Consider the following 15,053-nt stretch of genomic DNA (forward strand, 5'->3'; position numbering starts at 1 on the left):
AGTAATTGCTAGTTTAACCCGAATTGACTTCAAGTATTATTATGATGAGACAACCCCATCATAATCAACTTCCTAATCTTGTCATAAACTATTTGAAAAAAGTCAAGAATTATAAACATTTTTATATTTGTGAACTTATAGATCCATCACTACACTTTAGACTTAAAGTCTTTCAAAGGGTCTATCGAGTTTTAAACATAAATTATGTGTACGGATACTATTTCGGATTATTTTAGCACATAGCTTCTCTGTGAATTACATGTTCACTATTTGTCCAACAATATTTCGTCTGCACACCACAAAAGTCTGCACGGATTTTCCCAACCTATACACTCCAGCTGCAAGTTCGATTGTAGTCTCTATATCTCATGTAGAGGCTTTCCTATCAGTCGTAGTAGGAAATTCTAGAATTACTTCTAGTGTTTCTTTTCTTTGACCTGATCATGATGATTCTACAATCTTATCGAGTTGCACTGTCCTCCCACTCACTCTTTTGCAGAAAACAGTTTCTTCAAAATTTCCGCACTCTGTGGCAAAGTACTTTGCCTTAGCATAGTGATAGAGGAATACCCAACTATTTGGGATAACCTACAAAGTAGCATTTATTTCAAAAAAATTGATGGCGCCATTTTCAGTGGAAAAGCCACAGTCTCTAAAGCATCACTTTAAAAGTATATTGGCAAAATAATTAATGTCCTATTTGATCTCACCATGCCATACATAGCTTGATTGCATGTACTTTAAACACTGTACTCTTTGTAGTGTTCTAGTAGTTGCAAGCTATGCAATATTTTTTATAGCTCATCAGACATTTGCAAAATTTGAAACTCAAATATTCCTATCTGCAATCTAATTAAAGAAGCATATTTTTCTTTTTACAATGAATTCTACTTCATTTTGACATTTAGATGATTCTATATTTTGTTGCTTGTTCTCTATGGCCTGTGAATAGTATTTTAGTTTACTTCACTAATTGGACGAATTTGCAAGTATTAGATGATTCTCAATCAGATGACTTCTAAATTCATCACTGTGAAATTTCTCCATGCTAGTTTTTCCAATGTGACTAAATGAAGTGCAACACAAATGTGGTATTCTTTTAGTCTTGTGACATTTAGCGTCAGTGTTATGCATGTTCAATTTTGACATCAATATTCATAACATACATCTTATTCACAATAGGTGTATGACCTCTTGTTCAAAACATCCAACAACTATTGTTCTTTTATGAGCAACCTCCTTGCAACTTCTATGCAATGGGCTAGAGTGTATAAAAACTCTAAAATTACTTATGATAATAAACAGAGAGGAAATATACTAATACAAATATTGTAACCCTTTACAATCCATCAAATATTTTAACCTCATTATTTGTTGGTCATTCAGGCCGTTCAAAGTTTCTTGCAATGATTTGCAATAATATGCAATTGAGTCGATATCCTTGTGATTAACCTTTTAACCAAAATACCGAAGAATCAGCAATCAACAAATTGATGATATTACCCAAGAACTACACTTTACTTGACCAACCATATCTACATCTTATGACTTGTATGCCATTCATTCCTGAGCTGGACATTCTAGTCTTCTTTTATTCCACCTCTAAACTTCTTACAATTTTACTTTCAATATTTCTCCCACTTGAGTTGTGTGAGCCCCGAACTTCCATAGGTCTGTAAATATTATTACATCCTTCGCTTTTGTTCTTTCTCTTTAAGTTCTCGCCATCAACTCATGACTGGCATTCTTCCATGTCTTACGCATTTTATTCTTGAAAATAGTTGAACACTTCACTAGATCTTGCAAACAAGACACTTCTTTAGATATCACATATATTTTAACCTTTGTTTGTTTCTGAAAATAATTTTCAGTTCCAACAATATCACATAACTATCCCAAACATTTTTTAAGTTCAGGTTTCACGGAAGCAAGCAGACTGTAATGCAATTCTAGCTTTTGGATCAGAGGACGTGAGTATCATCATCGATAGCATTAGAAAGACAGTATTATAAGCATGCAATAGGACAAAAATCCTTCTTGGAACCTTTAGAGGATGATCCTCTCAATCATAAAGATTCAACCAGATAACTAACAGTCAATCAATTTCAATAACAAAGTTGGAACTATGAGCCTTAATTCTACAACTAGAACAAACTACACATAGACATAATTCATAATTAATATTGCACAAGTTAAATTTTAATTAAAAGCACACTCCCACTCAAATTAATATATCTCATAATGAGTAGTGAGTGATTCAAGATCCAAGTCTAGTTCTCATCCATTGATGTGGACATCATTATAGACTAGGATTTTGACCGGCGGGCAAAAAAATTCCGATCATGTCTCCGTATGACTCTTGTTGATCTTTTGATACTTCGTGCTCCGAGCTTAGAATGATTCTGCTAGAACTTCAAGACAACCGAGTGCTATCTGCATATATGGTATGACCATCGCCGCCGTAGACCTCACGTCACATTTGTGCTCATGTGGACATGACCCACTTCCGAATGCTATTTGTTATAGATGGTTGCAACATTGGGAAGAGCACCTTTTGACTTGATATTTATTGTGAGAGATCACCTTAATAATTGACTACTACGCAATCAAAGAGTGCAAACAACAAAGGGATAAATATCTCAGGAAATTCATAATGACATGATATGTTATAGCCCTGGGCGCCAGGTGCTTCTCCATGATCGTCTTCGATATCCAGTTGCAGTGAAGTGCCCGCCAATATTCGTTGCCATGGCAACCGTTTCAAAAACATTGCCGTTGCGGCAAACTCATAAAAACATTGTTGGTGACCCTTTCAGAAAACGTTGCCGTGACACCAAAGTATGAAATTCTGCCGTGGCACAAAATTATAGCTCCTCGTCCCACGCCTGGTAGACCTTCTCGTCGTCGGGGTCCTCCGCGCACGTCTTGCCTCCATCACCTATAACCTATCTTTGCAATATTTACATTAAGGTGGCAATCTTGTGGCTCCAGCAATCATGTCGTGATGTGCATGCCACTTAACATTACGACATATAACCATCTCATACATAAACTCATTGTCATGGCGAAGGATATACCACATCATATTCTAACCCTGCAAAACCAAGTTAGACGTCCTCTAATTGGTTTGGCAAATTTTAATTACCTAGCTTATAGGGTTTCCGGAGACCTAGCTACCTATGTGCACACCATAAAGTGATAATCCTTGTTACTAGATTAACATTTGGTGTGTGCGAAAGAAGAGACTTAATTAAAAATATCTTACCTCCACACTAAACTTCATCAAATACGTGTGACCCCTAGAAGATCATTCATCTTCATCGCCCTCTTCGGTACGTGACGGTTCACTATTCTTGACTATGGTGAAGCCCAAGGAACTGTTAGCAGATCATCGACATTGTCGGTGTACAAAACTAGGGGCACATTTTTGTACCCCTTTACCTGTGCACGGGCAGTCAGAGCCGCGCCCATGACCACACCGAGCAGAGCAAGGGAGGTAAGCCAAGGTAAGATGGAAGCCCAAGACGAAGCAAAGCAACGACAAGGACCAAGGCCACGAAGATCAGATGGGCAAAGTAGGTTTCCCCGGCAAGGACCCTTGCTGGGGGGGCCTCAGCGGCCCTGGCAAGAACCTCGCCGGGGCAGCTCGACCACGCCAGCCGAGCGAGCCACCCTCAAGCCCACGAACACTCGACAAATGCATTGGACAGGGCTCGGGAGGCACCTCTATGGTGGCAAGCAGATCTTCATGAAGACAAAGAATAGTCAAGGTCAAATGAGGATAGGAAGGCAGCCATCCTCACCGAAGAAACCCACAAGACCCCCGGCAAGATCCTTGCCAGGGACGCCTGCACGCCATGGAAAGACCCTTGCCGGGCCACCCAGCAAGGCCCTCGCCAAGCGCACCAGCAGGGCCACCATCAGGCCCACACCAGCCAAGTCTCCACCGCCGTTCGCATGCAGCTGGTGACCCAACCAGCTGGGCAGGCACCTGCGTGGCGACATGCAACCCTTCGTGGAGACTCCACCACTGCGCCACCTCAGCTGCCTGCCTACCTACATGGCACCGCATGCATCGCTGGCCAGGGCGCGTGTCGAAACTTGGAGGAGCAGCGACGGACGGGGGCCTCACCCCCGCCCCCGATAAAGTGGAGGGACACCTAAGCCTCGCATTTAATGCGCTTTGTCCTGTAATACGAGGATAACCTCGCAACACTATTGCCTTTCCACCTCCTCTGTGCCACGGTGGCAACCCCTTTTTCTATAAAAGGAGGCCCAAGGTGACGAGGGGAGGGATTCGGCTTTTTGGAGCTCGTTACACCCCGCAGCTAGTTCAAGAACTGAGAATACATCCAGCAAAGTAGGACTAGGGTTTTACGCATCCTCGTGGCCCGAACCTGGATAAACGAACCGTGTGCTCTCTGTTAGACCCGCTCTTCTCTCAACCCCACGCCCCGCAACCACAGTAGGGATTCTTGTGATCCCATAGGTGTCGTTTCCCACCGACATCCTTGGCGCGCCAGGTTGGGGGGGGCGGCAGAAATAATGGGGAGGAACCGGATGCTTACTCATCGTCCTCCTCCTCCTCTGATGCCTTCCTCTTCCTCCTCAGACCGAGGGATCCATAATCAAAGGTGATCCCCGCGCCGATGTTCGCTGGAGGAAGGGAGGGAGGCGGCGTCTGGGCACGCTTGGATGAAGAAGGAGCGGCCGTCTTCTTCTTTACTTCGACATTCGCCAGCTCCTTCGCCGCCGCGGCCCTCGTGTGGGGCCGGGCCCCCTCCGAGGTCAGCTGCGGCTGCACAGCCCTGCGGGGCCGGACCGGCTCGCCGGAACTAGCCCACCGAAAGACTCGCCCCCTCCCTGTAGGTGGTGTCAGATCTGCGGTCTCGGCCTCCTCCGACGATGACTCGCTGGTCACATCCTCGACCAGAGGAGCCTTGGTGCCAGCGTTGCTGGCTCCCCTGGTGGCCGCCACCCATCGAGCGAGCTCCTCGTCCTCCGCAGCCGTCGCGGCCTCGTCCTCCACACAGCTGGCGCTGCCGGCCTCCCTAGCAAGTTGTGCCTCCCTCGCCCTGGTGGCAATGTAGTCCAGCTCCGCCTGGGTGGTGTCCATGACAAGCAGTTGCTCAGCGTCGGCATCGACGTACCCCTCGTGCAGGGTGTCAAAGAACTGCTGCACTTCAATGTCCTCCGGCTCCTTCCAGCTCGGGTCCGGGCCATGCACGTTGCAGTCCGGCATCATGGTAATGATCTCAGACCAACGCGAATTGTTGCAAATGGGACCACCCGCATTGGCAGCTTGAACAACGGCCCCTTGAGGACCTTGCCGGCCTTTGCGACGAGCCTCGCAACCTTGCCGGTCCGCTCAACCTTGCCGTCACGGCCCACATCAAGCTAGAAGAGCCGCTGGCAGAAATGGGCGTGCGCCAGCACCGTAAAGTTGTGGTCGAGGCCGGGGCGGAGTCACATGATGTCAGTGGGGTTCGTGAAGAGCTAGGCTGGCCTCCCCTTGTTATGCAATGGAGCAATCCGGCGGCGGATGAAATCCACCCTGATCATTTCAAGGGTGAGCCTGGTGTCGGTGTCAAAACTGGCGGATCTCGGGTAGGGGGTCCCGAACTGTGCGTCTAGGCCAGATGGTAACAGGAGGCAAGGGACACAAAGTTTTACCCAGGTTCGAGCCCTCTCGATGGAGGTAAAACCCTATGTCCTTCTTGATTAATATTGATGATATGGGTAGTACAAGAGTAGATCTACCACGAGATCAGAGAGGCTAAAACCTAGAAGCTAGCCTATGGTATGATTGTTGACGTGTATGTTGTCCTACGGACTAAAACCCTCCGGTTTATATAGACACCAGAGAGGGTTAGGGTTACATAGAGTCGGTTAAAATGGTAGGAGATCTGAACATCCGTATCGCCAAGCTTGCCTTCCCCGCCAAGGAAAGTCCCTTCCGGACACGGGACGGAGTCTTCAATCTTGTATCTTCATAGTCCAGGAGTCCGACTGAAGGTATAGTTCGGCTATCCGAACACCCCCTAATCCAGGACTCCCTCAGTAGCCCACGAACCAGGCTTCAATGACGATGAGTCTGGTGTGCAGATTGTCTTCAGCATTGCAAGGCGGGTTCTCCTCCAAATTCCGTGTACCTGTTTGAATAAAGTCTGGTTTCTTGTAGATGTTGCGCTCCTTGGCTTCTACGCCCAATAATGGCCGTCTCCCACGTGTCAAACGAATATGAAAAGTCTGTGTGTTTTTTCATTCACACCCCTAGCCGCGTAAATGAGCTGCCCCATTTAAGGGGATGAGGATTTAGATCCAATCCACACCTTCTCCCCTCCACAAGTGTTCATCAGAGCGCATCCGACAAAGGTCCATTCCACCATGGCCAGCCGCCGCAACTCCTCCGCTCGCCCTTCCAGCCCTAAGCCTGGATATTGGGAGAGATCTTCCACTCCGCATAGCGAGCTAGTGACGCTCCAGACCAAGGGATTTCTCCCCCCGGCCTATATGGTCCCGGTTCGAGCCGGTCTTGCCGTCTACAATGGCGGAGGGCAAGCAGAGAATGCCCCTAATCCATCCAAAGGAGAGAGGGTGTGCCTTGTCCCTTACTTAATAAGGGGGCTCGGATTTCCCATCCACCCATTTCTCCGGGGGCTGCTGGAGTTCTACGGCCTCCAGCTACATCATCTCACGCCTGCATATCGTGGGCTTTGTAGCCCTCTGCGAGCTGTTCTTGGGTATTGAAGCTCATTTCGGACTGTGGAAGGAGCTATTTTGCCTCGTGCCCCGTTCCAAGAAAGGGTCAATGTATCAAGTGGGCGGAGCAAAAGTATGGCGCATTGCCGGGACCGGATATCTGTCCGGAACCCCAAAGAAGGCGTCCGAAGATTGGCCCTCGGAATGGTTTTATATAGAAGACGTCCCGCTGTCGGATGCTTTCCGGATCGGCCTCCCAAAATTCAATAGTGCTCCCATAAAGAAGCGGCTAAGCTGGCGTCCACGGAGCCCTCAAAGGGAAAGTGACAGGAACATCGTTTACCTGATGGGCCGAATAAGATTGTTGGCCATTCCGGACTAACCATGATCGGAGTTATGGCCGAATGCATCATGCGGGGGGTGCAGCCGCTTCAGTATAGAATTCACCCAATGTGGGATTTCAACGGGGAGGACGACGCCACCCGCTATGGCCGTAAAGGGCCGGATTCAGTTGGCGCTCTATTAAAGATCTTGTCCACTTTGTGCAAGGGGAGAAGAGGAGGAATTTCTCCGCGTCAACCCACAGGGTGGATTCTCTATGCACAATCCCCCAAGCTGGTTAAGTGGTCGCATTTACTTGCTCATCCGTTTAGTGTTCCCATTGTTAAATACTTGGTCTGATGACTTCAACGCAGGAACTGCGCCGGGCTGTTAAGGAAATAAGCAGCCCGCCTCCACAACCCGAGGACCCAGGACGGTCCCTTGACCCGGCCTCTCAAGAGGATCCGGACATATCTGTGGAGCTGCTTGATGGAGTGTTCCATCAATTGAGCAAGGACAACGCTTTGGTGGCCATTACGGCCGATTACCAGGGCTAATCCCAATGCCCCAGGTACATGAGATCGAAGTCCCAGTACCCCGGATAGGGGTCCGTCCACGCGTGTTCAATTTCCTGATTGCAACCGAACTTTGCAGGGGAGGTTGTTAAGGCGGAAGGCCGAACCTGCGGCGACAAGCCAACGAGGGGCCGCAGGGCCCCGTGGGCAGAAAAGAGGTGCAGTCCGGACCGAGGCATCAGTGCAAAGGTATGGCGCACCCCTCTATCCCAGTTGTTATACCTTCGAGGCACATTTGACACTCGTGCCCTCTTCAGGACAAAGAGACCTCGCCGGACTATATCCGGAGAAGCTGCCAATCGTGCCTCCACCAGCCAGGCTCCAAAGCCTGGTCCGGGGGCGGAGGCGAACGCAAGGCGTGTGCCAGACGTTCTTCCGACAGAGGATGTGGACGGGTTGTCTGCCACCAACTCTGAGGTGGAAAGTGCCATGAACCACAGGCGTCGCCGGACAATTCTTCGCGACGCTTGCTTCTCCCAAGAGGCGTTAGATGCCTTCAATTCGGGAGATGCGCACCTCCGTGCCGCTCAAAATGGTCTGGCCAGAGCCACGGAGCAATATGTGAAAGACATACGGGTAAGAAAATTTTGGTAAATATATATGTAGCAGTAGCCCCCGAGACTTGAAACAGTTAGAATAACTGGTTTAAGGATCATTTGATATGTAGGTTCTTACAAAAAAGAATTCCCTACTGTCCCAGGAGCTGGAAGAGTGCAATGCCTAACTGGAGGCTGCACTAGCCGCGGCAGGGGAGCCTAAGGAGGCCCCCTCTGGTAATATACATTTCGAAAGATAAGTATTTTGCGAAGCACGGCTTTGGTGCGAATCTGACAAATAAAATTGCAGATGGCACCGGATTGAATCCGGAAAAGCAACATCTCCTACGCTAGCTAAAGGCTGGTGAGAGGGTGCTATTAAAGGTGATGGGGGAGAAGAACATTCTCCAAGATGCCAACACCCGGCTGGGCATCGAGCTGAAAGACGTTCGTGCCCAGCTATCAGACTCCGTGAAGGAGAATCAGCGGCTTCGGCGCAGCCTATTTAGTAAGTGCTTGAACGAACCTTTTGAAAGAACGTTCGGCGGGGAAGTCGATTGACAGAGAAATGTCTGTAGGTGTGTTAACAGGTCGTCCGGCGGAGGAGATGCCCGGTTCTACGGGTGACCTTCTTCCTGAGCTCTCGCAACTGCTCGATCGAGTTCGGCAGGCGATGCGAGGCGTCGCCCAGGCCCTGTGGCCATCCGTCTCCATGCCCGAAGGTATTGGAGAGCTTGCGGAGAAGCTAAAGGGAGCACGGCGGCGCTTCCAATTGTGGAAGATATCAGCCTGCCGTCAAGGCGCTAGGGAGGCCTGGGCCATGGTGAAGACGCGGTACTCAAAGGCTGACCCCAACCACATGGCCGAGGTCGGTCCTATAGGGTCCAATGGGAAGGAGGTCCCTGTAAGCTTAGTATACGACCAAGTAGAGTTGGCCGCAATGTACTCCCAGCAGGACTGTAAATTAGAGAGCCTGTTAAATGGTATTGAAGAGTAATACAATCAGTCAAAATGACTATATAATCGAATTGACATTTATAATGCCTTCTAGCCGGATTGTAGATCATTTGTCATGGCCGACCTTTTTGCTTCAACCTCGGGGCCTAACGGTCCGGAGTGTGTCTGAATTCCTATGCGGTTATATAGGAACCGGGGAATGCATGGAGACCAGGCGTAGGGGTCATTAATGCGTGAACAGACAAGTGCCCGACTAGTTATGTTATATTACATGGTTAGTAAGAAACATCTTCCAGGGAGAATAGTTCCGTTAGGGGTTCCTTTCCTTGGGGGCATGCCCTAAAGTGCATGTCCATGCTGCGAAAAGAAACGCAGGAAAAATGCCTGGGGGCACATAGATAAAGAAAAAGATCATCTTTAGTTCACCGACCGAATATTCTCTTAAGAATGCTAGCTTTCGGCTTCAACCAGTCTGAGGTACACGTCCGGCTTATCCGGCAGTAACAATCGCAGAGGTGCTCCCTTTACCACCTCGCCAAATAATCGGGAACGTAGGGGTAAGCACAGGAGCCAGGCAACCCAGCTTGGCCAAAACTTAAGTCATATTGATGCATATAATGGTGAATAAAAGGTACATGCGGAAGTTTGACACATGTGTTAGGCATGAAGCCCGTATAAATAAGCTTCTGTTTAAACAAGCCCCCAGGTTTACAGAGCACGGATAGCGCGTCAATTTCTGAGCCTTTAAAGGTTATAATAGGGAGAAAAAGGGAGAAGGAGAGAAATGTAAGACGGACAGTATATAAAAAATGGACAGAGTGAGGAGACAAACATAGGATCCGACGCTAGGCATAGAATCTTCGGAGACGGGCTGCGTTCCATGGGTTCGGCTCGAGTCGGTTATCTGATGCGTTTCGCAGGCGGTATGCTCCACCAGTCAGGACTTGGTCAATTATGAAGGGACCTTCCCACTTGGGCTTGAGTTTGTCCTTTTTCTTGTCCGACAAGCGTAGAACTAATTCGCCAACGTTGTAATTTTTGGCCCATACTTCTCTGCTTTGGTATCTTCGAGCTTGCTGTTGATAGAATGTGGAACGGGCTTTCTCCACGTCACGCTCCTCTTCTAATGTGTCCAAACTATCCTGCCGATCGAGCTCGGCTTCTCTTTCCTCGTACATGCGCACTCGAGGTGAGTCATGAATTATGTCACAAGGCAGAACTGCCTCTGCGCCGTACACCATGAAGAATGGTGTGTATCTGATGGTGCGATTCGGCATGGTCCGCAGCCCCCAGAGTACGGAGTCGAGCTCCTCTACCCAGTGTGTGTTAGATTCCTTGAGGGACCGCACTAGTCTGGGTTTGATGCCGCTCATGATAAGACCATTTGCACGTTCGAACTGGCCGTTAGTTTGTGGGTGATAGACGGAAGCATAATCGAGATTTATGCCCATGTTTTTGCACCAGAGTTTTACCTCGTCGGCCGTAAAGTTCGTGCCATTATCAGTGATGATGTTGTGGGGGATGCCATAACGGTGTACAACCCCGGATATGAAGTCTATCACAGGTCCGGATTCGGCCGTCTTAACAGGCTTGTCTTCTATCCATTTGGTGAACTTATCCACCATGACCAGTAAGTATTTGTGCTTGTGGGTTCCGCCTCTAAGGGGTCCAACCATATCAAGCCCCCATACCGCAAAGGGCCAAGTGATGGGGATAGTTTGGAGGGCGGTGGGTGGCATATGGCTTTGGTTTGCAAAGAGCTGGCAACCGGTGCATCGTTGGACTAAGTCCTGAGCGTCTGCCCGAGCCGTCGGCCAATAAAAGCCTGTACGGAAGGCCTTGCTTACCAGGGACCGGGCTGCAGCGTGATGACCGCCGAGTCCGGCATGGATTTCAGCCAGGAGATTCCGCCCCTCCTCTTCGGAGATGCACCTTTGAAGGACTCCGGTAGTGCTTTTCTTATAAAGCTCTCCCTCGTGGACTCTGTAGGCTTTGGATCGCCGCACTATGCAGCGTGCCTCATTCTGGTCCTCGGGGAGTTCCTGCCTTGTAAGGTAGCCGAGGAATGGTTCTGTCCACGGGGCGATGACGGCTATTATTACGTGTGCTGAAGGTGTTATTTCAATGGCAGAGCCTCCGATTGTGTCAGAATGTTCGGTGTCAGGCAGTGCGGTTGGGTCCGGGCTGTTATTGTTCGGCTCCCCTTCCCATGCCACGGATGGCTTGAAAAGCCTTTCCAGGAAGATGTTGGGGGGGGGGACTACATCGCGTTTTGCGCTGATGCGTGCCAGGACAGCTGCCACCTGATTATTTTCCCGGGCTATATGGTGAAATTCAAGCCCCTCGAACCGAGCTGACATTTTTAGGATGGCGTTGCGGTAAGCTACCATTTTCGGATCCTTGGCATCGAAGTCTCCATTTATTTGGGTGATTGCGAGGTTCGAGTCCCCGCGCACCTCTAGGCGTTGGATGCCCATGGATACTGCCATCCGGAGACCATGTAGAAGGGCCTCATATTCGGCTGGATTGTTGGAGTCCATGTACGGAATCTGTAGTATGTATTGAACTGTGTCTCCTGTGGGAGACGTCAAAACAACGCCAGCCCCCAGTCCAACCAACATTTTGGAACCATCGAAATGCATGATCCAGTTTGAATATGTGCCGTACTCTTTAGGGAGTTCGGCCTCCATCCATTCTGCGACGAAGTCGGCCAAAACTTGTGACTTGATGGCTCGTCGTGGCTTATAAGTTATGTCGAACAGGAGGAGCTCGATGGCCCATTCGCAATCTGGCCCGTTGTGTCATGGTTGTTTATAATGTCGTTAAGTGGTACTTCCGAGGCTACTGTTATTGAACACTCTTGAAAGTAGTGTCGTAGCTTCCGAGATGCCATGAATACCGCATACGCAATCTTTTGATAATGCGGGTACCGTGATTTGTAGGGAGTGAGGGCAGTGGACACATAATAGACCGGCCTTTGAAGGGGGAATTTGTGTCCGTCCGCTTCTCGTTCGACGTCAAGCACTGTGCCTACAACCTAATGTGTTGCTGCGATGTACAATAGCATTGGTTCGCCAGTCTTTAGCGCGGCCAGGACTGGGTTTGTTGCCAGTATGGCTTTTATTTCGTCGAGTCCGGCCGTGGCTGCGTCCGTCCATTTGAAGTGTTCAGTGCGCCGAAGGAGGCGATAAAGGGGAAGGGCCTTTTCTCCCAAGCGGCAGATAAAGCGACTTAGAGCCGCCACACATCCAGTTAACTTTTGTATTTGTTTGAGGTCCTTTGGGATATCCAGTTGCGACAGAGCTCGGATCTTGGCTGGATTTGCTTCAATTCCTCTAATGGATACAATGAAGCCCAAGAGCTTTCCGGCTGGAACGCCGAAAACACATTTTTCCGGGTTGAGCTTGATGTCGTATGTTCGGAGATTATCGAATGTGAGCCTCAAGTCGTCTACTAGAGATTCAACATGTCTTGTTTTGATGACCACATCATCTACGTATGCCTCCACTGTTTTACCGATCTGGCTTCCCAGACATGTCTGAATCATGCGCTGATATGTTGCGCCGGCGTTTTTGAGCCCGAAGGGCATCGTGTTGAAGCAGAATGGCCTGTATGGTGTGATAAATGCCGCTGCGGCTTGGTCTGGTTCTGCCATCTTGATTTGATGGTAGCCAGAATATGGGTCGAGGAAACACAACGAATCGTGTCCTGCGGTAGCATCGATAATTTGATCGATGCGGGGGAGGGGGAAGGGATCCTTTGGGCAAGCCTTGTTAAGGTCTTTAAAATCAACACACAGGCGCCAAGATTTGTCCTTCTTTGGTACCATCACCAGGTTTGCTAGCCAGTCCAGATGTTTTATATCTCTGATGAATCCGGCCTCTAATAGCTTTGATAGCTCCTCTCCCATAGCCTGTCTCTTAGGTTCGGAAAAACGCCGAACAGCCTGTTTGACAGGTTTGAATCCTGTTTCGATATTTAAGCTGTGCTCGGCCAGCCTGCGTGGGATTCCTGGCATGTCCGAAGGGTGCCAGGCGAAAATGTCCCAGTTCTCTCGTAGGAACTCTCGCAATGCAGCGTCGACATCAGGGTTTAACTGTGCCCCAATGGAAGCTGTTTTATTGTGGTCCGTTGGATAGACTTGGAATTTGACTATTTCGTCTGCTGGTTTAAAGGAGGTGGATTTGGATCGTTTGTTGAGTGCCACATCGTCCCTATTCACCGTAGAGTGCAGCGCAGTCAGCTCCTAAGCCGCTAGGGCTTAGGATAGTGCCTCGAGGGCCAGTGCGGCTGTCTTGTTTTCGGCGTGGAGTGCTACGTCCGGATCACTAGCGAGAGTGATGATCCCGTTAGGCCCGGGCATCTTGAGCTTCATGTACCCGTAATGGGGTATTGCTTAGAAGATTGTGAATGCTTCACGCCCTAGCAGAGCGTGATAACCGCTGCTGAACGGGGCCACATGGAACGTGACCTCTTCGTACATGTAATTGTCCGCGTGCCGAACACCACATATATTGTGATTTTTCCTGTACAGCGCGCTTCCCGACTGAGGATTATTCCTCTAAAGGTTGTGCTGCTTCGCATGATGCGGTTCCAGTCTATATCCATTTTTTGAAGAGTTTCCTCATAGATGAGGTTCAATCCGCTGCCGCCGTCCATGAGTACCTTGGTAAGACGAAAGCCGTCCACTATTGGACTGAGGACCAATGCAGCTGGTGCTCGGGCTGTTCGGAATTTAGGTTCATCACTGGCGTTAAAGGTAATGGCCGTGTCACTCCATGGGTTTATTATTGGTACTTGGTAGACTTCGGCAAGGCTGTGGAGTGTCCTTTTTCGCATATTATTTGATGCGAAGGTCTCGAAGACTGTTAATACCGTATTGGTTTCTCTAGGGTGGCTTTCTGTGGCCTCCGAAATTAGGAGGTTTTCGCCAATTTTGGCCACCTGCCGGAGTATCCAACATGCTCTAAGGTTGTGAGTTTGTGTGGCATTCTCTGTACTATGAATTTAACAGGGTCCGTTAAGCCGTCCTTCCAGTACGGTTCCATGCCCTGTAGAGGGGTTTTTGCCTTTTTGTGTTTGACCCGGGTGTCTGGCGATGATGCACCCTCTTATTTTGGACTGGGCTTGCCTTGAGGGCCGGATTGTCCCAAAATTTTGTTTCGTTTTTCCGGGCGCTTTCCATCGCACAGTACATTTGTACTATGGACGCTAAGTCAGCGAAGCGTGTAATATCATGGCGACTTATGGCGTTGAGTATTCCCTTGTCCGTGCAATTATTGCAGAAGAATGAAATTGCATCTTCCTCGCGGCAGCCCTTTATCCTGTTCATAACCAAGAGGAATCAGGCCCAGTAATGATGTACTGTTTCTTTGGGCTCTTGCCTGATTTGGGATAGATCGCTAATGTTCGGGTGGGTGGGCGGAATTAAATCTGAAGCCTTACCCCTTCTGAGGCTCAGAGGCCGAGGAATTTCCGAACTCAAGAATTTGGATTCCTGGATGTCGTCCAATGAATCCAGTCCGCCGCCTAATTCTAGGTTCAGGTCTTGAGTGATATCCTCCCCTCCGCGAACATCCGTCTTGGATGGATCGGGAATCCGGACATAGCGAGTCCTTAAGATAGATGAAGGGTCGCCACACTGTCCCTCTACCACGGCAACGTGATGGGTGGCTTGGGGAGAGTTAATCTCTCTCAGATCTATTTTAGGCCCAATCTGGTCATAATCCGTAGCGACTCCCAGGGCGGCGAAGCGAACAAAGAGCTCGTTTATGGAGGAAATCTCTATTGGATCTAACTGCTAGGCAAGTTCCGAGTTGACATGAAGATTGTTTTCGATGGCTCGAGAGGTCCTCATCGGTGCAGAAGCCGAACAGGTGGTCATAAGAAAACCACCTAGCCGGAGGGTTTGGCCGACAGCCAAAGCTCCCTTAGCAACGGTGCCGTCTTTAAAGACGGGGCG

Source organism: Triticum aestivum, chromosome 4A, assembly GCF_018294505.1.
Source record: "Triticum aestivum cultivar Chinese Spring chromosome 4A, IWGSC CS RefSeq v2.1, whole genome shotgun sequence".
NCBI lineage: Eukaryota > Viridiplantae > Streptophyta > Magnoliopsida > Poales > Poaceae > Triticum > Triticum aestivum.